The sequence below is a fragment of the Rhinatrema bivittatum genome, chromosome 4, assembly GCF_901001135.1.
Source record: "Rhinatrema bivittatum chromosome 4, aRhiBiv1.1, whole genome shotgun sequence".
NCBI lineage: Eukaryota > Metazoa > Chordata > Amphibia > Gymnophiona > Rhinatrematidae > Rhinatrema > Rhinatrema bivittatum.
The window spans coordinates 201,393,444-201,419,129 of record NC_042618.1 but is presented as its reverse complement, the minus strand read 5'-3'; the positions used below and the strand labels follow the sequence as shown (position 1 = coordinate 201,419,129).

Sequence of the window (25,686 nt, the reverse complement as noted above, 5' to 3'; positions counted from 1 at the left end):
TGTATACAAATACCTCCACTCTATTACTAATTATAGTGTTTTGTCCTTTGGCTTTGGGATAGAATTTTGAGTTTGGGGCAGATTTAGAAGAAGATGACCTCTCTGATAGTTTGGCCATGCTCAATCGTAATATACCTTCGATACTATTTAGGGAACAGCACTTGCGAGTCATTCATAAGTTTATAATTTCAGTGCACAGAACATTCCAAATGAATATACTTGAGAGCCCGGGGTGTAGGCGGGGTGTAAGCCAGCCTAAGTCATGGGATGTGGAATTGTCCACCTATACATAAGTTTTGGGAGGAAGTCAGGGAATTCTTTCAAGACAAATTGAAATTACAAATCCTAGAGCAGGCGATAGTATGTTTCTTGGGGATGTTGTCTGATGATATAGTTTATAGTGACTGTGAAGTTGCAATCTTGATAAAGAGGCTTTGCATCACTTGGCGGTGTATTTTGGCTAGATGGGTGGTGGGTGACCCTCCAATGTTATCTTTCTGGCATGCTGAAATGCTAGACCTTTTATTAATGGACTTCAGATCTTGGTGTATGGAAATTGGTGGCAAGCAGACTAGGTGCTTTCCCAGCATTTGGGGAGGGTTTATAGTGCAGTTGCCAGTACCTATTAGGGATCATTTTTCTTTATCCTGAGGAATTACCCCTGTGATAGCCTCTTCTGACCCGGTTTGCATACCACATGTTCAAAAGTGAAAGAATTTTTTTTACAGTTACCTCCTGGTATTCCTTTGCCTGGCTGGCTTTACCTTTGAAGGGGGGGGGGGGGGGGAATGGGGAATTTCTAGTCTTATGTGGGATATGTCTGAAACTTTATTTGGTTTCATCTTTTAATGAGTCATATATTCTTGTTTATATTATGATAAGCTGTGACTGACTCTTGTTAATGTTTGGTTATTTCTGTATTGTAATATGGTTGGCTGCTAAACTGAATAAAGATATCATTAAAAAAAAAAAAAGACAGGCAACAAAGAGTAGGATTAAATGGTCAGTTTTTACAATGGAAATCGGTAAACAGTGGAGTGCTTCAGAGATCTGTACTTGGACCGGTGCTTTATAATATACTTATAAAAGATCTGGAAAGAGATATGACGAGTGAGGTGATCAAATTTGCAGATGACACAAAATTATTCAGAGTAGTTAAATCACAAACTGGAAGATTGGTTGTCCATATGGCAAATGAAATATAATGTGGACAAGTGCAAGGTGATGCATATAGGGAAAATAACATATGATGTTATGTTCCATTTTGGGAGTTACCACCTAGGAAAAGATCTGGTCATAGCTGATATTACATTGAAAATGTTGGCTCAGTGCTGTGGCAGTCAAAAAAGCAAACAGAATGTTAGAAATTATTAGAAAGGGAATGGCAAATAAAACGGAGGATGTCATAATGCCTCTATTGCTCAATAGTTAGACCACAACTTGAATACAGTGTGCAATTCTGGTTGTTGCATCTGAAAAAAGATATAGTTGTACTGGAGAAAGTACAGAGAAGGGTAACCAAAATGATAAAGGGCATGGAATGGCTCCCCTGTGAGGAAAGGCTAAAGAGGTTAGGGCTGTTCAGCTTGGAGAAGAGGTGGCTGAGGGGGAATATGATAGAGGTCTACAAAATTATGAAAGGACTTGAAAGGATAAATGTGAAACTGTTATTTATTCTTTTAGATAATACAAGGACTAGGAGGCACTCCATGAAGTTAGCAATTAGCACATTTAAATCAAATTGGGAAAAATTATTTTTCACTCAATACAAAATTTAACTCTGAAATTCGTTGCCAGAGGATGTGGTTAAGGCAGCTAGTGTAGCTGGATTTTAAAATGTTTTGGATAAGTTCCTGGAGCAGAAGTCACTGCTTGTTGCTGGCATTAGTAGGATGAGATCTATTTGATATTTGGGTACTTGCCAGGTACTTGTGACTTGGAGACAAGATACTGGGCTTGATGGACCCTTGGTCCGACCTATTATGGCATATCTTATGTTCTTATGTAATGTTCTTATGGTAACAAGAGGAAAAACAAGGGAATTGCTTGATACCAGGTTACTGAGACTGGAAAAACAAGTACAGAAAGGCCAAAACACTGAACAGCTCAGTGAACACTGAACAGATATATTTGTTAAGCAGTTTTCCTTTTTCCTCATCAGCCTCTATATATGCCTCCTTTCACTTCTGAGTCTCGTAATGCCACTTTTGCGCTATCACAAACACATCTGAAACAAGTCTTGTCCCCCCTGTTTTTCCATATTTGCTATCTTTGCATTCCTGAGTATATGAATTAAAGGTCTTCTTCCATTAGTGCAGGATATCTCAGCTTGATGTTTTGGATTTTTCTCGTTATTGTTAATGTCCTTGATCCTTTGAGGTGTGGGTCTACTAGCAACACCTCTGCATGCAGTGATTTTCTCTATATGTTTTTCCCAAGGTGTCATCATCATCTTACTTCTTGTCTTGTGTCCTTGTTGGTGAGACACCTGTGAATCTTTCACTGTGAGTTGTGTCTCTATGGCATTGCTGTGCATTTCTACGTTTACACTTGTGTTAATGGGTATATGATTGACAATGTATCCCCAGTGCTAGGCTAGAGTCGTGAGACTTCCTCACTGACCTTCACTTCATCCCAGTGGTCTTTGTCTTCCTGCAGGACTCGTGCTGTGTGTAGAGGAGTTTGCGGCACCACCATTGATTGCTAAAGAGACAGACAGATATGTTTAATACCACAAAGAACATCTCACTGTTCGTACAAATAACATTCCTCACCAATAAAAATATCAGCTGGGGAGCCTGCAGTTATCCTGAGGGATAATTATAGTTCCCAGAGGAGACCACATAACCTTCAATTTCTCTTTCATTAGCACAAGTTTATTCTAGAAACACTGGGTGCCTGATGATGCAACACTGTCTGCCCCATGGAAAAAAAAAACCATGTGGCCTATCTAGACACAAATCCTGTGGGTAGGTTACTGCCAGAAAAGGCAATGGGAAGCATTCAGCTTTAGATACACTTATTCATAGGTGAGACATTCATATTCTCTCTCTCTCTCTCATTATTCTTTTCTGGAAAGTGTCTAATCTCATCTCTAGTGGTGTCTCCTGCTGCTTATTCACATGAGTCTGACAATGATGAATGGATCCTTACTATCAACCTATTAATACAAGGAAGAAATCTTTAATACCGAGGGGAAACGGAGAAAATACATTAATCCAATTGATAGAAGGGAAGTAGATATATTAGTACGAGGAGGGAGGAGGTATATTAGTAAAGAGAGGGAAAGTGAGGAGGTACATTAGTATGAAGTGGGAGAAGAGAAGAGTTATGTTTGTATCCTAAATAGATCTATGGTGTGACTGCACCTTGAGTACTGTATGAATTTGAATTTAGTAAAACTTACATGCTGCACTTTCACAGAAGGACTATTACAAGGCAGCTTACATAGCAACATTCATAATAAATACAAAGTACAGATAGGGGTAGATTTTTAAAAACTGCGCGATCGCGTACTTTTGTTTGCGCAGCAGGCGCAAACAAAAGTACGCTGGATTTTATAAGATATGCGCGTATCTTCTAAAATCCTGGATTGGTGCGCGCAAGGCTGCCGATTTTGGGCAGCCGGCGCGCGCCAAGCAGCGCAGCCTGCCTCAGTTCCCTCCGAGGCCGCTCCGAAATCGGAGCGGCCTCGGAGGGAACTCTCTTTCGCCCTCCCCATACCTTCCCCTCCCTTCCTCTACCTAACCCACCCCCCCCGACCCTATCTAAACCCCCCCTACCTTTATCCATGGATTTATGCCTCCCGGAGGGAGACGTAAATCCATGCGCGCCAGCGGGCTGCTGGCGCGCCGAGACCCAACCCGGGGCGGTTCCAGAGGGTGCGGCCACGCCCCAGGAACGCCCCCGGGCCGGCGCCACGCCCCGGGCCCGCCCCCAACGCCGTGCCACGCCCCCAAACGCGGCGTCACTCGGCGACGCCCCCGACACGCCCCTTTTCAGAAACCCCGGGACTTACTCGAGTCCCGGGGTTCTGCGCGCGCCGGCGGCCTATGGAAAATAGGCGCGCCGGCGCGCAAGGCCCTGCTTGCGTAAATCCGGGTGGATTTACGCGAGCAGGGCTTTTAAAATCCGCCCGATAATTAATTGTATGCAGTTCTGGTATAACCATCTAAAAAAAAAAAAAAAAGACACAGCATTTGCAGCACATTCTGATCTTTGCTGAAGAAAGTGTGGGATGGTTGGTATCATATTGCACATTTTGGGGTAGATTTTTTTAAAAAGCGCGTTCGCGTACTTTTGTTTGCGCACCAGGCGCAAACAAAAGTACGCTGGATTTTATAAGATACGCGCGTAGCCACGCGTATCTTCTAAAATCTTGGATCGGCGCGCGCAAGGCTGCCGATTTTGGGCAGCCGGCGCGCGCCGAGCCGTGCAGCCTGTCACCGTTCCCTCCGAGGCCGCTCCGAAATCGGAGCGGCCTCGGAGGGAACTCTCTTTCGCCCTCCCCTCACCTTCCCCTCCCTTCCTCTACCTAACCCACCCCCCCCGGCCCTATCTAAACCCCTCCCTTACCTTTGTCCGTAGATTTACGCCTGCGAGAAGCAGACGTAAATCTACGTGCGCCAGCGGAGTGCTGGCGCGCCGTGCTCCGACCCGGGGGCTATTCTGAAGGCCTACACCTACCACCTACCACTGGGATGCCAGTGGCCGGTGGTAGGTGTCCACCTTCACAGAGTAGAAGGATGAAGGGCATCCATCTCCCAATTAAAAAAAGAAAAGAAAAAAAGAAAAAAAAAACAGGGATGGGTTCATGGGCTTATAGGTATTACTAATTATTAGGCTTTTCAATATTTGATGATAGTTAATGTGACTTTCAAGGCATTCTTCACTTTCGGTGCATGTCCGGCATGACTCCTTGCTTCAATGACAGGGGAAAAGAAAAACTGATACTTCACACATTTCCAGCATTGCCCTCTGCTTCATGGCAGAGAGCTATGCTGCCGCTTACCCAACTAATCAAACTTAATATTTCACTTGGAAGCAGCTCCAGCACTGCTCTCTACATTAATGGTGGGGGTGAAAAGGGAATTAGAACATAAGGTTACTAAGAGCCAAGAGAAACAGTTAAGTATGAGAACAAATGTGTGAAGCTTGCTGGGCAGACTGGATGGACCGGTTGGTCTTCTTCTGCCGTCATTTCTATGTTTCTATGTTTCTATGGACCTCGCCCCTGGGCCGGCGCCATGCCTCCGGTCCCGCCCCCGACACGCCCCCTTCCAAAAACCCCGGGACCAACGCGCGTCCCGGGGCTCTGTGCGCCGGCGAGCAGGGCTTTTAAAATCCGCCCGTTTATATTTTTGTCCAGTGGGCAGAGGTTAGTAAAGCAATCCAGTCAATGTTCTCCTTGGTTGTTCTTGATGATCTGAGGATTTCTATTTTACCTGTTTGGCCAGTAGATATAAGAGGAGAGAAGGAGATTTCTATGGCTATTAGGCTGTTTGCCTTGGGGAAAAGGGTGCTACTAAGGAAGTGTTGCAAATCTTCTCCCCTGAAACACATGGACTGGGTCCACTAAAGCTAGAGAAAAGGAGGCGGCTATTTGAGAGTCTTGGGGGCCTTTGCTTAGATTTTGTTCGACAAAGGGGTGAGTCTCTCTCAGGTTTAATAATTTTTTGTCAGCTGTTTGTGCTATGTTCCTGGTCAGGAGTGGTGGGGAAGGATGGGAGAAAATTAAAAAAAAAAGTGTATTGAGCATCTTGTGGCTGTTTGAGAATGTTATTTATGTGAATGGTATTGTTGTGTTTATACAATTGTACTCTTGTTTGTGTTCGTTGGAATTTACTCAATACGATTACAAAAAAAACAACCCAACAACAACATAGCAGAACTAGAAATGTGCAGAAGAGAGCTACAAAAATCATAAAGGGGATGGAAGGTCCTCTATAAAGAAAGGTAAACAGATTAAGGCTCCTCAGCCTGGAGATTAGAAGGCTGAAAAGAGATATGAGAGAGAGAGAGAGAGAGATTTATAAAATCATGAGTGGGATGGAACAAGTAAATACTAAAATAAGGGGACACTCCATGAATCTATCAGTCAACAGATTTAAAACAAATTCTTGAAAGTATTTTTTCAGTCAGCACATAATTAAACCATAGAATTTGCTACCAGAGGTTAATATGAAGAATGAAAGCAGCACTTTTTATTTTTGCATTTCAATAATTGTGCCATTTTATATTTCATTGCTGTTCACAGATTTTTAGATTAGATTAATGTACAATGTTTTGTTTCAGCTGTTGATTGTGGATTTTTTTTTTTGCTATCTGCATTGAATAATTGTAATTAATTGTATTAAATTTTGCAGAATATAAGAACAAACAAGCATAAAGATAAAAAATATCGCTGTTTTAAAAAAAGAGCTCAATACATTTCTAGAGAGCAGGTCTAATAACCATTATTTAACAAGATATCCTTGGGTATCTCCACCTTTCGAAGTGAGCAGCATGGAACAAGCTACTTAGCTATCCGGGTAAAACCTTTTGAAATATTTTCCTTCACTTGTACATTAGTATAGGGAGAGGGAGGATAGGAGATATATTTTACTACAGGGAGGAAGGAGGGATAGGGAAGGAGGAATGTAGGGAAGAGAGCACATACATTAATCCAGGGGTGGTTCATGAACTGTGTGATTGTCATCCGTTCCGTTGGTTCAGTCTTCAGCAGGTGACGAATCACCTGCCGTGCTGGAAATAAAGACAGGTACATTCAGATTCAATCATTTTAGCTACACTTAGCCAACACAGCCATGTATAATTCTAAGAACTGAAGAAGATGCCGGAGATTTATGGCCTGACGTTTAGCAAAGAGATACTTTCCTAGAGCAAAGTATTGCAGTTGTGCTCTTAGTTCACTTGAATATGTATAAATAAGAATCAACACATAAGTTGTTTTATTGGACTAGCTAGAAAAATGTTGTATGCCTCCTGCAGAACTATACAAGTCCTCTCTCAGGTGAGTGATGGGGGGGGGGGGGGGGGGCAGGGCAGCACTGTTTTATTGGCAGAGCGCTAAATAAAAATTCCTGGGAGATACTGGCACGTTGAGGAGGGTGTTCCCCAGTGAAATCTGCTTCTTCCATAAGAAGATATACCAATGTCCCTGGGTATTCCCAGACCTTTACCAGATGGTAGAATGCTTGCTCAGCATGCCAGTTCCTCTCAAATGCTGGCACTGCAAGCATTTTCACATTTAGGCCAGCTGTACTTTTGTCTTGCCAGATTCATTTGCTGCTTCTTGTCTTGCAATCTTTTTTTTATATGGAATGGATGCAGGAAATAGTGAAATTTGTGGCGAGTCCTGGTAGATGAAAGTGGCGGTGATGTCCTTTTTTGCTGTTAGGGCATCCTCAAATTGCCAAAGAAGCAACTAAATTTTGCGGCTTCAATGGGCAAAATCCATACCATCCACTATCCTGTTCCAGAGCCTGAGGTGATTGGATTCCAGGAATTCCAACAGTACAGATGCTTTATTTGGATAGCTATCATAGCAGTACTCTCACAGAATGCTTTTGGAGTCTACTGTCCAGCAATGGATCTGTTCCTTGAAACAGTGATGGGAACATGCACTTTTTCGCAGTTGAATGTAATATTCCAACCCTCTTCTGTGCTCTCACTTATTAACCCACACTGCTATTCTCACACCTCCCCCTACCCACTGGTCTGCCTCCTGCTTTCAGCTTCTCACCTACTAATCCATCTCTTGCTCTCATTTCTTTCCACCCACTAATCCTTCTCCTGCCATCACCTCCTCATAACCACAGGCAATATTTTAATTTCAATTATGACTCGCCTTGCTAGGTAAGCCCAAGGTGCTGTACACCAAATAAAGGGGGTCATTTATCAAAGTGCTATATGGTGTTTTTGCATGCAAAAAATTCCATTAATACATGCAAAAGCACCATAATGTTTGTTGTGATGCAAAGGGGAGGATATTTTGGCCAAGAGGGCTGGGCTCACAGTTTTGTGAAGCTGCATTGCATGGTTTAATGTGAATTTTAACTACACTGAGAGTGAGAGAGAGAGAGAGAGAGAGACTCTGAGACTGACTAGCCATAATACCCTCACGCTAGATAGGTATTTATATCTCTATGGGAGGCCTACCTAGTAACTCGAGGTGAGGTTTAGGTATTAGTGTAGGGGTTAGGGGCCACTTTGACATTCAAAGTGAGACATACGAACAGAACAGTGCTCTCTTGTGAAGATTTGATGACCTTCAGAGTGAGGAAACTCACCCAAAGATGAGATTTGTGCAATATTCTCTCAACCTAGCTTGATGTTACCCAGGTAAAGTGTCCATCAAGCTAGGTTGAGAGAAAATTGCACAAATCTCATCTTTGAGTGAATTTCCTCACTCCGAAGGTCATCAAATCTTCACAAGAGAGCACTGTTCTGTTCGTACGTTTCACTTTGAATGTCAAAGTGGCCCCTAACCCCTACACTAATACCTAAACCTCACCTCGAGTTACTAGGTGGCCTCCTATAGATATATAAATACCTATCTAGCATGAGGGCATTATGGCTAGGTGCTCTCTCCCCCCAGCAGGAGCTTACACCTACTAAACATGCCCCCCCCCCGTGGTTGTATGTAGGAAATACATCAATTCTGGCAGTTATCGCAAAGTGCAAAAAAGTTATCACAATTTGCGCTAAGATAGCACTTCGCATAGGTATTAGTGCAAATTGTGATAAACTGCCTATTACCATAAAATACACCCCTTTTCCTATCACATGTGATATTTAGTGCATTTTGATAAATCCAGGCCAAAGATAACTATATATACAATAAATAGAAAAATAATCATCATCATAAAAAAAATAAACAACAGACAAACTAAACTCACTACCTTGTGTTATTGGATATCCAAGCAACTGAACCACTTCCTGCATGGGTAGACAAGGAAACAGACCACCTTGAAGGCTCTAAATTGCCTACAAACCCAGAATGGCAGATCATGAGTTGACATAGCATACAGGGATATGCTATCAGACCTGGACTTGCAACTGTAGCAAGAGACAGACCATGCAATGCCTTTTAGCCTGCCCATTGCTTGAAGACAGCCTCTTTACAGAATAGAATCTTGCTGAGGCCAGTTCAAGAATACTGAAAAGTGTTTGTCAGTGGAAAGAAAAATGACTTTGGGGAATGGACACGAGAAAAAGTTAACCCATCTTGTGCTTTCACTTCCCCCATAAGGGCACCCATAGGTTACTGTAGCACATAAAAAAATCTGATATACTGAATATCAATGGTACCATACAAATAATGAATACATAGCTAGTAAGCCATACTCTGTTTACCAAGCAAGTATATTGACACCCAATATACTATAATCTTACAAAATGTATGACTAAAAACAGCCAAGTCAGTCTGTGTAGAATTAGTATTAATCTACAAATCAGGGGTGTCGGCAAGTCTACCTGACAGGATGTGTAGAATTAATATTAATCAACTGGACAACTGAACTTTCTCACCATTTTCAAAAACATCCATCAATTAGCTCCAATCGATCTCAATATCCCCCTCCGATTACACCATTCAACAAGACCGACAAGAGATGCTTACAAAGGATCACTTCAAGTACCTCCAGCCAAAACTACCAGACACATCACGCTTAGAGATCGGGCATTCTCCACAGCCGGTCCAACTTTATGGAACTCCATTCCCCCGGATCTTAGAATGGAACCCAGCATCTCAACATTCAAGAAAAAACTCAAGACGTGGCTGTTCACGCAGGCCTTTCCCAACTCCAACATTATTTAACTCCCATCAACCAACACGCTTCGCTAGTAATAGCGTTAATAGCCACCTCTTACAATGTTATTTATACAATGTTATTTATACATACATATATATAATTATCGGATCTTCATCTTCCTTCTCACTCCAAGTTATTGATTTCCTTGTTATATGTAACTTTTTTTCTGCACTATTGTTCAAACTGTAAAGTTTTACTATAATTGCACCCCTGTTTCTTGTGAACCAGCATGATGGGACTACTGTCTTGAATGTTGGTATATAAAAAAACTTAAATAAAATAAATAAATAAATAAACTTTAGACTGCGTAGAGGTCCATATTTAAAGGGATTTGTCCAGCAAAGTTGTGATGTATCCAGACAAAGCATAGGGCATTGAATTTACCACCCATTTGACCAACCTTCACTTATCAAGTTAAGTTATTAGGTGGATAAGTCAAGAGTGGGCTGGGGATGTTTTGGGGCAGACCAAAGTTATCTGGTTAATTTAGCAAGATTAATATTCAGCATTATCCAGCTAACTTTATGACTGCCTCAGAGCTGTCTTAGGACTAGCCAGTTTAAACTTCACTGGCTAATTCTCAGATACAAGGCTAAATTCAGCGGCATGCCCATGGTGTTGGTGACCATTTAGATTAATACAAAGTTTTGAGGTTAGATATGGGAAGGGAGGGGTGCTGGGTGTGAACTAAATTGGGATCTTTTATGCTCATCTACATAAGATGAAGCACAGAGAAGAAAAATGACAAAAACATCTTGAATGAGGAGCAATATCCTACTGGTAGTCATACTCTTTGGCAGCAGCTGGGATATATCGTTAGCAATGTAGACAAGAATAACTGGGCAGATGGGTTGGGGGTCAATTGGTCTTTTTCTGCCATCGTCTGTTTTCTATGAAAACAACTCAATCTCTAGGTGTGCATGAGGGATTAAATGTATACCAATACCTATACCAATGTGACTTCCGCACAGTGCTTCAAACCCTATTATTTGCAAAAATTGACTACTGTAACGCCCTCCTGTTAGGCCTTCCCAATTCCACCATCCTACCGCTGCAAATGTTACAAAATGCTGCGGCCCGCATCCTCACCAATACAAGAAGGTCAGATCATATCACTCCCATACTTAAAGAATTGCATTGGCTACCCGTTGCACAAAGAATCACTTTCAAAGTCTTATCATTAATACATAAGACCCTATACACTGAGAACATGACCTGGCTCAATAATGCCATACAGTTCCGCATACATTCCAGAACCCCAAGAACGCAACATGCAGCCACACTTCATTTACCCTCTCACAAAACCACCAGACTTGACACAACCAGAAAACATGCCTTTGCCATAGCCAGCCCCTCCTGCTGGAACAGTTTGCCACCTGATCTGCGTCAGGAATTATGCCCAAAAAAATTCAAACAGAAACTCAAAACATGGTTATTCCTAAAAGCCTTCACATAACGTACCCAACATCTTATCCATCTATTCCCTTCATGCATTTCCCTGTGACTAATCTTATGTAATTATATAAATATGCTTTTTTTCTTCTGAATTACCAAATTTTCGCCTTTTTAATACCTTTTTGTCGCCTAGTAATCTATTGTACTTCATTTAACCCCTGTATTAATTTAATGTAATTATCTCTTTTCTACTACCTCATTTTATCCCCCCTCACCCCTTCCCTGTTTGCATTGCCATGTATCATTTCTTCCTTTGCTCTAACTTAGCATTGTTATAATCACCTAATGTTCTTTTCTTAAGTTGAATATTAATTGTAAAGCACTGCCGCTAATCTCTATCTGTTCTAGCGCTGCTGCTAAAATATCGTTGAATGTGAACCGACATGATGTTACTAAACGAATGACGGTATATAAAGAACCTCAAATAAATAAATAAATAAATAAATAAATAAATGCCCTCCTGCTGCTGTCTCATGTTGCACTAATTTCTCTTAAACACAAATGGGCAACTATTGATGACTGTAGCCCTTACAGGCTGTTTTCTCTTGGTGTACTTATCCAGTGTTACTCAGCCTTCAGAATGTGTAACAGATTTGATGGGGAGTGTGTCAGACACAGAAAGCACAATGTACCCGGTCTTTGTTTAATAAATTTTTACAACAACTTCAGTAAGAACAGTTTTTAGCAAAAGAACAGGACAGTAAACAAACCCAAAATAATGTGGTCAGAGACTGACCTGCTATTAGCTACTAATCTCTATCCTGCTCATCACAGCACAGGCTCCCTATTCTGGCTCTGTGTTTCTGGATTTATTGCCTCATCCTTCATATACTTTCATCCTCATATATCTTTGGCTCTTTCCTGGCCTGCTGGGTGCTGACGGCAGCTCCATTAAAGTGAAGGGCGATAAAAAATAACCTGAGTGCACCAGAAAATGTATCCAGCAAATGTATCCCTGTTAATGGTTTTACCCTTGTGTCAGGTCTTCATTTATGATTCAGTTTAGTTAGAAAACATTTTCAAGTGCCACTGAGTGCATCCATATCAGCAGAGGAACACTCTGCAGTAGCTTAGCCACACAGGACACATTAGAGGGGGTCTGTTTTTACCTCTTAGGGGAAAAATGAAACTCATTCAGTGCACCCCCTTCTCTTCCAAGTGGCCCTTTTCAATTAAATGAGAAGGGAGAGAAATTCCAAAGAGTACTAGCAAAGAATAATTTTTCAAAAAAGTTTTTATTTAGTTTCTGAGCTTTTCCTGTGGTTTGTTTAAGGAACTGCTGGGAGGAAAGTACATCATGCAGAATGTCTGGATATTTTCCTAAAGGCATACTAGGATTAACGTGAAAATGAACCAAACACACTGCTACACTTTTATAATTTTTTAATATCTAATTTGTATCTTATTTTCATAAAACGCTATTCATATTCTTGGTTGTACATCTCTTCCTCTTATCTTGAACTCAAACAAACAGTACTGCAAAAAAAGAGCTTATATATATATATATATATATATATATATATATATAAGCTCTTTTTTTGCACACACACACACACACAAAATTCTCTATATTGTACTATTACATTGTAGCAGCTTAGATACTTAAAATGTTTCAAAGGGAAAACCTAAGGAGGTAATTTTAAAAGGATTTACACATGTAAATCTAACTATTATTGTAGCAATTTTCAGAAGCCATTTATCCATGTAAAGTGCACTTATGCAGGTAAATCCTATGGACAATTCAATGGCATATATTGTAGCAATTTTCAAAAGCCCACTGACATGTGTAAACTGCATTTACATGCATAAAACCCAGTTTCACATGTAAATGCTTTTGAATATCAGGCCCTTAAGCAGCACACTTGAAGCAACCAACTTCTGAGCAATACTCAGCATTAAAAAAAAAAACCTAAACACCCCCCCCCCCCTGCCCACCACAGACTTTCAAGCTACCATCACAGGAAAAAAACCCTTTCAAAATGTTATCATATTATTTTATCATATCTTTTTTACAGTACTATTTATTTGAGGCCCATGGGTGTAGCGATGCGATGCCCAGTTGTCCTGGTGTTGGTTTACTTAGGCTCTTAGGAAGGCCTTGAGGATCTGATTTTTCGCTTGGTTTGCCCATTACTCTGAGGATGATAGGCAGACAAGAAATCCAAGATAATTCCAAACTTCTTGCCCAGGCTTTTCCAGAAGCAGGCCATACACTTCACTTCTCAGTCTGAGAGGATATGGAGAGGGAACCCAATCAGACAGAAGATGTGCTGGATAAAGAGGGTGGCCAGCTCAGGTGCTGAGGGAAGACCAGGGAGAGGCGTGAAATGGGCCATCTTTGAAAAACGATCCACCACTATCCATATAAAGATGTTGCCACTTGAAAGGGGAAGGTCAGTGATAAAATCGGTGGCCAAATGGGTCCAGAGTTCCTTGGGGGCTGGCAGTGGCTGTAACAACCCCCAAGGTTGCGTTCAAGAACTCTCATTCATGGCACATGTGGGGGCAGGACTCTATATATCGCTTCACTTAAGTCTTCATCTAAGGCAACCAGGAACGACGGAAGATTAATTCCATGGTTCGGGTAATGCCAGGATGACCTGCCAAATGGGAGTCATGCACCCTCCGAAGGACCTTCTAACACAGATGCTGAGGAACGACCGTCTTCCCAGGTGGGACTGTTATGACAGCAGCAGCCAGGACTCTTTCAGGATCAATATGTTGTGGAGCTCCAGAATGCCCTCAGGATCAATGGAATGTGAGAGGGCATTGGCCTCGCAATTCTTTTCTGCCGGTCAATATCGCAATTCAAAGTTAAACTGGTTGAAGAATAATGACCAATGTGCTTGCATGGGTTCAATTATTGTGCAGAGCTCCAGATTATTGTGCAGAGCTCCAATTATTGTGCAGTGCTCCAGATTATTGTGATCCATGTATATAGTCTCAGTGTGCCTAGCCCCTTCTAGCAAATGTCACCATTCATCCAAAGCTAATTTTACTAATAGCAGCTCGCGAACTCCAATAGTGAAATACACTTTTTAGAGAAATAGGAGCATGTCACAAGCATTCGATGGTTCTTGTGCTGTAAGAGGACAGCCTCTACCCCAAGGATAAATGCATCTACCTCCAGTATGAATGGCTTAGAAGGGTCTGGCTGGTGCAGGCATGGATCATGGGTGAATGCCTTCTTGAGGCGGAGAAAGGTCTGCATGGCACTGTTTGTCCAATTCTTGGTATTTGAACCCGTTTTTGTAAGGGTAGTGAGAGGTACAGCCAATGTAGATTAGCCATGAACGAATTGCTAGAAGTAATTCACAAATCCAAGGAAGTGCTGCAAGGCCTTGAGGCCCATTGGTTGAGGCCATTCCAGGATGGCTTTCATTTTTTCCGGATCCATACATAAGCCTTGCCAAGAAATGATGTAGCTGAGGAACAGGAATGTCTCCTGTTCAAAAATATATTTTTCTAATTTTGCATATAAATGGTATTCTCAAAACCTCTGAAGAACTCTCTTCACATGATCTCGGTGTTCTGGCCAAGATTTAAAAAACACTAGGATATTGTCCAGATTTACCACATATGGAAGTAGAGCAGGTCCCGAAAAATCTTTAACCATAAGCAAAGACTGCGGCGGTGTTGCACAACCCAAAGGACATCATCAGATATTTGCAGTGACCACTTCGGGTATTAAAAGTGGTCTTCCATTCATCTCCCTCCTGGATCTTAATTAAATTATATGCCCCCCGCAGGTCACGCTTGGTAAATATCTGCATCTCTCTGAGGCAGTCAAAGATTTCCATGATCAGTGGGAGAAAATATCAGGTCTTCTTGGTGATAGCATTAAGTCCATGGTAACCAATGCAAGGACATAAGGAACCTTCCTTTTTCCACACAAAAAAGAAGTCGGTCCCAGCAGGAAATGAGGAAGGGCGAATGAACCCTCTGTCCAGATTTTCTTTAATGTATTTGGACATAGCCTTGGTTTCAGGCACTGAGAGTGGGCAGACTCTACCCCTGGGTGGTACTTTTCCTGGAATCAAGTCTATAGGACACTCGTGAGAGCGATGTGGTGGCAAGACTTCTGCCTGCTGAGATAACAGCATACCCTGAGTACTTCCAGAGGGGCGAAGTCCAGGCTAGGACGGAACCACCCAGCAAGGACGTGACATAGGTAATCTTAATGCAGGCAGATGGGAAGAGAGGTGCTTGCAATTCAAATTGCATCCTGAATTGATTTAAGAAGTCTCTGCATTTGGTGTGACCTCCATCATACCTCACAGGCAGAAGCAGGTGCAGTGTTGTTGTAGCAGGCCATACTGGAAATGTCAGAGCAGGAACAGGAGGAGCTGGATGAGCAACCATGCCCTGAAGATAACTGGTCATTGTATTTAATTGGTCTTGCTGCTGTTTTACCTGGTTGGCTAGTCCGGCAATGGCGGAGGCCAGGGACGAGTCCGCCAAGCTCATGGCATCAGCAAACTACAATAATTGGTGTGGGAGTGAGCCCTTTGTGCTGTGGCATACTTGATGCAGACTTGTGTCAGCAGCAGCTTCACCTGTAGAAGCCGCCTCTTCCTCAGGTTGAGCCCTTGTGTTCTGGCAGCCAGCAAAACTTAGACTGGTCCCTGGGTGGGGAACATAAGAACATAAGAAATTGCCATGCTGGGACAGACCAAGGGTCCATCAAGCCCAGCATCCTGTTTCCAACAGAGGCCAAAAACCAGGCCACAAGAACCTGGCAATTACCCAAACACTAAGAAGAACCCATGCTACTGATGCAATTAATAGCAGTGGCTATTCCCTAAGTATAATTGATTAATAGCCATTAATGGACTTCTCCTCCAAGAACTTATCCAAACCTTTTTTGAACCCAGCTACACTAGCTGCACTAACTACCTTCTCTGGCAACAAATTCCAGAGCTTTATTGTGCGTTGAGTGAAAAATAATTTTCTCCGATTAGTCTTAAATGAGTTACTTGCTAACTTCATGGAATGCCCCCTAGTCCTTCTATTATTCGAAAGTGTAAATAACCGAGTCACATCTACTCGTTCAAGACCTCTCATGATCTTAAAGACCTCTATCATATCCCCCCCTCAGCCGTCTCCTCTCCAAGCTGAACAGCCCTAACCTCTTCAGCCTTTCCTCATAGGGGAGCTGTTCCATCCCCTTTATCATTTTGGTTGCCCTTCTCTGTACCTTCTCCATCGCAACTATATCTTTTTTGAGATGCGGCGACCAGAATTGTAAACAGTATTCAAGGTGCGGTCTCACCATGGAGCGATACAGAGGCATTATGACATTTTCCGTTCTATTAACCATTTCCTTCCTAATAATTCCTAACATTCTATTTGCTTTTTTGACTGCTGCAGCACACTGAGCCGACGATTTTAAAGTATTATCCACTATGATGCCTAGATCTTTTTCCTGGGTGGTAGCTCCTAACATGGAACCTAACATCGTGTAACTACAGCAAGGGTTATTTTTCCCTATGTGCATCACCTTGCACTTGTCCACATTAAATTTCATCTGCCATTTGGATGCCCAATCTTCCAGTCTTGCAAGGTCCTCCTGTAATGTATCACAGTCTGCCTGTGATTTAACTACTCTGAATAATTTTGTATCATCCGCAAATTTGATAACCTCACTCGTCGTATTCCTTTCCAGATCATTTATATATATATTGAAAAGCACCGGTCCCAATACAGATCCCTGAGGTACTCCACTGTTTACCCTTTTCCACTGAGAATATTGACCATTTAATCCTACTCTCTGTTTCCTGTCTTTTAACCAGTTTGTAATCCATGAAAGGACATCGCCTCCTATCCCATGACTTTTTAGTTTTCGTAGAAGCCTCTCATGAGGGACTTTGTCAAACGCCTTCTGAAAATCCAAATACACTACATCTACCGGTTCACCTTTATCCACATGTTTATTAACCCCTTCAAAAAAATGAAGCAGATTTGTTAGGCAAGACTTCCCTTGGTAAATCCATGTTGACTGTGTCCCATTAAATCATGTCTTTCCATATGCTCTACAATTTTGATATTGAGAATAGTTTCCACTATTTTTCCCGGCACTGAAGTCAGGCTCACTGGTCTATAATTACCCGGATCGCCCCTGGAGCCTTTTTTAAATATTGGGGTTACATTGGCCACCCTCCAGTCTTCAGGTACAATGGATGATTTTAATGATAGGTTACAAATTTTAACTAATAGATCAGAAATTTCATTTTTGAGTTCCTTCAGAACCCTAGGATGCATACCATCCGGTCCAGGTGATTTGCTACTCTTTAGTTTGTCAATCTGGCCTACTACATCTTCCAGGTTCAGTGATTTCGTTCAGTTCGTCTGAGTCATCACCCCTGAAAACCATCTCCGGAACTGGTATCTCCCCAACATCCTCATTAGTAAACATGGAGGCAAAGAATTCATTTAGTCTTTCTGCAATGGCCTTATCTTCCCTAAGAGCCCCTTTAACCCCCTCTGTCATCTAATGGTCCAACCGACTCCCTCACAGGTTTCTTGCTTTGGATATATTTTAAAAAGTTTTTATTATGAGTTTTTGCCTCTATGGCCAACTTCATTTCAAATTCTCTCTTCGCCTGTCTTATCAATGTTTTACACTTACCTTGACAATGCTTATGTTTTATCCTATTTTCTTCAGATGGATCCTTCTTCCAATTTTTGAAGGATTTTTTTTGGCTAAAATAGCCTCTTTCACCTCACCTTTTAACCATGACGGTAATCGTTTTGCCTTCCTTCCACCTTTCTTAATGCGCGGAATACATATGGACTGCGCCTCTAGGATTGTATTTTTAAACAATGTCCAAGCCTGTTGAACACTTTTAACCTTTGCAGCTGCACCTTTCAGTTTTTTTCTAACTATTTTCCTCATTTTATCAAAGTTTCCCATTTTAAAATTTAGTGTTAGAGCTGCAGATTTACTTATTGTCCCCCTTCCAGTTATTAGTTTAAATTTGATCATGTTATGATCACTGTTGCCAAGTGGCCCCACCACCGTTACTTCTTTCACCACATCTTGCGTTCCACTAAGAACTAAATCTAAAATAGCTCCCTCTCTTGTAGGTTCCATGAAGCAGTCATTTATTACATCCAGGAACTTTATGTCTCTAGCAAGTCCTGATGTTACATTTACCCAGTCAATATTAGGGTAATTGAAATCTCCCATTATTATTGCACTGCCAAATTGGTTTGCTTCCCTGATTTCTCTTAGCATTTCATCATCTGTCTGACCATTTTGTCCAGGTGGACGGTAGTATACTCCTATCACTATACTCTTACCCAACACACATGGGATTTCTACCCATATAGATTCTACTGAGCATTTACTCTCTTGTATGATTTTATCCTGTTGGATTCTATACCCTCCCGGACATAAAGTGCCACACCCCCACCAAGTTGATCCTCCCTATCATTGCGATATAATTTGTACCCTGATATAGCACGTCCCATTGGTTATCCTCCTTCCTCCAAGTCTCTGTGATGCCAATTATGTCAATCTCATCATTTGCTGCTAAACACTCTAACTCTCCCATCTTACTTCTTAGACTTCTGGCATTGGCATACAGACATTTCAAAGTGTGGTTTTTGCTTGTTTTAACAACCTGCTTTTCAGTTGTTTGGGATAATTCGGTAATCATTAGCTTTGGTGATTTTTTACATATAGGCATATGAACTATGTTTGCTTTTGATGGAACCTCTCTGTTGGGATGCCCTAACTCTCCTGTTTCATTAGTATCCTTCAAGGATACATTTCTCCGAACCATGCACTACTGAGTGACTGTCGGCTTTCCCCCTTGTTCTAGTTTAAAAGCTGCTCTATCTCCTTTTTGAAAGTTAGTGCCAGCAGCTTGGTTCCACTCTGGTTAAGGTGGAGCCCGTCCTTTCGGAAAAGTCTCCCCTTTCCCCAAAAGTTTCCCCAGTTCCTTACAAAGCTGAATCCCTCTTCCCTGCACCATCGTCTCATCCACGCATTGAAACTCTGGAGCTCTGCCTGCCTTTGGGGACCTGCACGTGGAACAGGAAGCATTTCAGAGAATGCCACCCTGGAGGTTCTGGATTTCAGCTTCCTACCTAAAATCCTAAATTTGGCTTCCAGAACCTCTCTCCCACATTTTCCTATGTCGTTGGTGCCCACATGTACCACGACGGCCGGCTCCTCCCCAGCACTGCCTATAATCCTATCTAGGTGACGCATGAGGTCTGCCACCTTCGCACCAAGCAGGCAAGTTACCAGGCGGTCCTCACGTCCACCAGCCACCCTGCTATCTACATTTCTAATAATTGAATCACCAACTATGATGGCCGAAGAGAGCAAGAGTCCAAGAGTACGCTGGGGTAAGGACGGGCAGCAAGCTGGAGATGCGGAGACAGGCCAAGGGTCAGAGCAGGCAGCAGGCAAACATGGTCAGGTCCAAGCAAGAGGTGGATACCAGAAGTTTATGCTGGAATGGACGAAGACACTGGATGAGTCAAGGAGAAGGGGATGAGTTCTATGTAAACCGATATGATGTTCCCACGAATACCGGTCTATAAAAACGTTAAATAAATAAATAAATAAATGAGGCTGAACAAGACAAGGTTGGACGAGACAAGCAGGAGAAGGCAGGGCTGGAAGAGCAAGGCTGGAGAAAGCTAGGCTGGAGAAGGCAAAGCAGGAACAAATAGGAACAGGAACGCAGGAACACAGGAGCAACACACACTATTAATACAGACCAGTTGATGTGGCATCATAGCAGTGTTCTAGAGAGCCTTATATACAAGGAGCTAGTGATGTCATCAGAGGACGCCATAGGGTCTATTCCTACCACAGGCCCTTTAAAGCTGAGTGCGATTTGTGTGCACATAAGGGTACCTCCTGAATGAGCACAGAGATGATGGCATTCAGGCACGGTGCGCTGTGCTCCTTTGCTAGCAGTGTCCAGGGTGAGTACAGTGGCTCATGGGGCCAAGCTGTAGGCCACCAAACGTAACACTTTCAAACTCTTGATCTCTCCCCTTCCCCTAAAACTCCCTGCCCTCAGAAGCTATGATGAGATCATGCATCAGGGAAGTGAATCAAAGTGCTGTCTGGGGAGACGTGCCCTTATCTGGACATAACACTAACCCATAAAACAGTGATGAGAGACCTATTCTGTGCTCAAGTGGCATAAAATATTAGGCATCCAGAATTACAAAATTGTGGGCAGAGAGAAGGCAGGGTGCCAGAATCAGTGAGGCATCATCCATTCTCGGTTGGGAGCTGCGACTCAAGTGACACTAAAACTGACCATGAAAATCACTTTGTGCAGTTGAACCGCAAGTTCATTATCAGCGATATAGGTCAGTTTCCTAAACTTGTTACCTTCAACCAGATCTGGCTTTCAGGATAACCAAACCAGGCAATTAACATGTTCTTTGATTAATTCAATGTTCATTGTGGATATCCTAAAAACCTCAGTTGAGAGTCCTGAGCACTTAGTTTTGGGAATTAATACAGGACATAATAGCATGACTTTCAATGCAAATATTTCTGTGACCAGATTAATAAAAGCTGGGATCACTCATAGCAAATGGGGACTGAAATATTGGGAGGGTAATTTTAGAACACTGATCACAGTGGTAAAGTTTGAGCTATCTGATCCTCATCAAATCGCTTTGAAAACATCGGGGTAAAATCCCTGAGTACATGCACAAATTCCATGCAGAAAATTATACCTGTTGCTAGCAGTGCTTAATTTTTGCATGTAAACTTACGCAAAGACTTCTGAAAATCCAAAAGTCAGCTCTTAAGTCCTAACCCTACCCCAACTTTGCCCCTCTGGAAGGCCCATTTAGTGAGGGTAAAAGTAAGCATGAAGTTTTAAAGATATAACTCCCAACTTTAACTACCAACGATATTCCCAATAGTCGTAGTGAATCAACTAGACGCAATATTTGACTGTCATAATAGTCATCATTGTGTAGTACTTATGACTTTAGTACTCTGCCTTATATATAATCATTGGTCAATAGAAACTATTTTTTAAGCTTTTTATGTTGCTATAAGTGAAAATCCACCACCTTTATAATATATATGTACTGGTATTATATCATTGCATTTGTGTAATTACACATATTCTTGACTTATCTTTAGCTAGAAGTCAATTCATGCCCTAATGTTTTCAAGGTAAAAATACCAATGCCCTATTGACCAATGATTATATATAAGGCAGAGTACTAAAGTCATAAGTACTACACGATGATGCCTATTATGACGGTCAAATATTGCGTCTAGTTGATTCACTATGACTATTGGGAATATCGTTGGGAGTTATATCTTGTCAGCGTTCCCACTGTACGATTTGGTCGTCCTACGCAAGATTAATTAGGTTTTAAAGATATACCCATTGGGGCTATTTTCAAAGAGCCACTTGCATGCATACAACTGGGTTTTATGCACATAAATAACGTCAAAATTACCTTGTGAAAGCACAAGGGGGCCCATGTAATAAAATTTGCACTAAAAACAGAGTTAAATTTTAGCTCAGGTTTCATTTAACGTGCATGTTAAAAACAGGGGTCCTCATGAGATGTAGTAAGTTAATGGGATTGAAATAAAACAGGAGTAAAATAGTGTGCTAAATGAAAAAAAAAAAAGCGGTAAAATGTGACAACCTGAAAAATCCTCACTAATGCAAAAAAGTGCCTTAAAACAGGAATAAAGTGGTAAATGCTTGAAGCTGGGAAGAGTTTGACCCAAATGACCTAGGCATGCAAAATAGCACTGGGCATCCTGACTTGGGCACAATGTCGCATGCAAGGCCATTTGGGCAAGGCATGCCAAGTGAAATCAAAGAGTAAGCTCTCGAGGGCACCTACAGCCAAATAGTATACACTTTGATGCTGTGCATCCCTAATAGAAACATAGAAATGACGGCAGAAGAAGACCAAACGGCCCATCCAGTCTGCCCAGCAAGTTTCGCACTTTTTTTTTTTCTCATACTTATCTGTTACTCTTGGCTCTTAGTAACCTTTTGGTTCTATTTCCCTTCCACCCCCACCATTAATGTAGAGAGCAGTGTTGGAGCTGCATCTAAGTGAAATATCTAGCTTAATTAGTTAGGGGTAGTAACCGCCGCAATAAGCAAGCTACACCCATGCTTATTTGTTTACCCAGACTATGTAATTCAGTCCTTGTTGGTTGTCTGTATATAGATCCACTTTTCTTCATTCCCCCTGCCGTTGAAGCAGAGAGTTATGCTGGATATGCATTGAAAGTGAAGTATCAGTCTTTCTCTAATGGGTTGTAGTTGCCCGTTCAAGAGCTTATCCTTTGATTTCACTTGGCATGCTTTGCCCAAATGGCCTTGCATACGAGATTGTGCCCAAGTTGGGATGACCAGTGCCAGTCTTGCATATAAGACCATTTATTTGGTCACTCTCCTTCCAACTTCAAGCACTTTCACTTCCTTATTCCTGTGTGTTATCTCCTTGGCTTGAGGTGGAGTAAAAGTTAACTGACATTTCTGGTGGCCATGATATTCTATTGCTGTGCCCATGTGGCAGTGACTAGCTGTTTTTATCACACTGGGCACAGCAACAGAATTACTTTGGTCATCAGAAGTATGAGTTTACTCCACCTCAGACTAAAGGAGTTACATTTTCAATGTAACTCTCTGGGGAAGGCACCTACAGTTGAACAAAAAATAAGCTCTCTGGGGCAGGCACTTTCAGCTTAATAGTATGCACATTGGTGTTGGCATCCTAATTTTGGCATACTGTTCAGCTGTAGGTGCCTTCCCCAGAGAGCTTACACATTTTTCAGCTGTAGATTCCAGCTTAAAAGAACTTACGTTGGAAATTTAAGTCCTTCCTGGGTCTGAGGTGGAGTACCACACTGGACACAACAACAGACAACATTGGAAAATAGAAATGTGAGTTTACTCCACCTCAGACCCAGGGTTTAAATTTCCAAAGTAAGCTCTCTTGAGGCAGGCACCAGTCAGAGGTTTGTTTTTTTTGCTTTCCTGAACAGCTGGATAGTACACACACAGCGCTAAACTGTGTACTATTCTGCTGTCAGTATCCACTCAAACAGCTTATACTTTGCTCATCTATCTATAAGTGCCTCCTTATAGAGCTTATTCTGTTATTTTCCTTGCCATTCCTTGCCAAAATGGCCTTGAATACAAGAATTTGCTCTCTGACGTGAGCATTTACAGCTAGCTGTAAAAAGTGTAAGCTCCTTGGGATGAGCATCTACAGTTAAACAGAATGTCAAAGTTGAGATGCACAGCGCTGCTGTACTGTTCAGTTGTAGGTGCCTGCCTCAAGAGCTCACACTAGAAATTAAACTCCTGGGTCTGAGGTGGAGTAAACTCACATTTCTCATGGCCAAAGTTATTCTATTGCTGTGTCCGGTCTGACAGAAGCAGATACATACTGGATACAGCAATAGTATAACATGGCTACCAGAAACGTGAGTTAAGTTTACTCCTGCTCTGACCCAGTTTAATTTCCAGCATTAAGAAAATGTGCTTTCAGCAGTCTGTTCTCTATCTCACCTCCCAGCTTTGCTGGGGAATAGTTAATGCCTTCTTTTACATGGGATTTGCATGCAGCTGCACTAAGCTTAGTGGTTTGGGTTTTTTTGGTGCTAAAATCCATATTATATATTTGAATAAGGTTAGGGCAGAAAACCTGCACTAAAACAGGAATATAAACCCGTGGTAGGCTCAGCGCGGCTTATTACATTGGCCCCAACATTTCAGCTGAAATGGTTGCTTATTTGTTGGATTCGTGGACACTTGAGCCGGCTAGAACTGATAATAGCGCACTGTGGGAAGGCCCACCGTGGAGGTTGTAGCGGGGAGGCGGTCCAAGCCAGGAGACCAGCCGAATCTTCACCACTGGAAGCCCGAGATCCCCCCGGGAGAAGCCCTTGAGGATCTGAACTTCTCTTCATTTCACCTACAAACAACTCCACACTGAACACAACAGTCCTACCCCAAAGCCACCCTCTGGCTGCACAACAAGTCCGCAGTCTTGGCGTTATTTTAGACAACAATTTTACCTTTAAAAAATTCATTGCTGACACTGTTAAAAACGGATATTTTAAACTTCACACACTAAAGCGTATCAGATCTCTGTTACACCCATATGACTTCCGTACAGTACTTCAAGCTACAATTCTATCAAAACTTGACTACTGTAACGCTTTGCTATTAGGACTACCAAAAAACACGTTGCAACCATTACAAATGCTTCAAAATGCAGCGGCACGCATCATCACCAACACGCACCGCCACGATCACATCACTCCTGTGCTTCAATCCCTTCACTGGCTACCCGTAGCTTCCCGGATCATATACAAATCGATCACTCTAAATCATAAGGCTATCTATAACCAAAACATGCAATGGTTTCCTGAGCACCTGTATTTCAAAAAAAACAAACCGTCCAATCAGATCCCAACATCAGGCCAGACAGCCGATCCCTTCTCCTAAACTAACTAAACTTACATCCACTAAAGATCGTTCGCTCATCATAGCAGGAACCAAAATGTGGAACAATATGCCCGCGGATCTTCGCCAAGAACCCTGCCACCGAAAATTTAAACAGAACCTAGAAACTTGGCTGTTTAGAAAAGCCTTCCTTTGAAGGATGGGAATCATGCATTTACTTACTTCGCTTCTCAACCTACGCAGGACTCCTCTACTCTACCCTGCCTTTCCCTTTTTCTCCCCTGACTCCCCTTTCCTCTTTCCCTTACCCTCCTTTTCCTTACAAATATCTCCCCTCAAGACAAACTTTTGTTAATATTTTTACACATATGTATTTGATATGTATACTCCTAGTTTTTCTGTTTAAATTAGCACATTGCTTTTTCCACATATGTTCATTGTAAAGCCTGTTTTTGGCTGAATTACTGTTTACTGTAAACCGAGATGATGTGCATTACGTACCGCGGTATATAAAAAACTATAAATAAATAAATAAATCCGAGCCGCTTGGGCTTACGTACAGTCTCCTGAGGGCGAGAATCCAAAGAATAGTCCAGGAGTACGGAGAAGAGGGGAAGCTGGAACCAGGAGGCCAACGGGAACTTCACCACTGGAAGCCCGAGGTCCCCCCAGGAGGAGCCCATGAGGACCCGAGCCGCTTGGACTTAGGCGAGACCTCCTGGACAGAACAGTCTGGATGACGAAGAGCAGAAAGAAGGAACAAACCAGGATTCAGGGCAGGCGGCTGACAGCAGAGACTGAAGACGAACCAAGGTCAAGGCAGGCAGCGAGCGGAATACCAGGAGACGAGCCGAAGTCAGAAAGGAGAGCAAGACAGGAACAGCAACTAGCACACTCCAAGGAGTCAACCTCGTTGCAAGGCAAGGAGTGTAGCTAGTCGCAGGGTTTAAAACCCTGAGAGCGTCTGACGT

General features: G+C 42.3%; 1 protein-coding gene across 1 annotated transcript in view; it reads right to left on the bottom strand.

The window, feature by feature from the left end:
* Nucleotides 1–6,658: 6,658 nt before the first annotated feature.
* MAPKAPK3 (MAPK activated protein kinase 3) overlaps nt 6,659–25,686 on the bottom strand; it is a 99,847-nt gene continuing 80,819 nt past the window's right edge. Inside the window, exon 9 of the mRNA XM_029599540.1 lies at nt 6,659–6,744. The gene's annotated coding sequence lies outside the window, so the exon portion shown is untranslated. The remainder of the gene's footprint in view (nt 6,745–25,686) is intronic.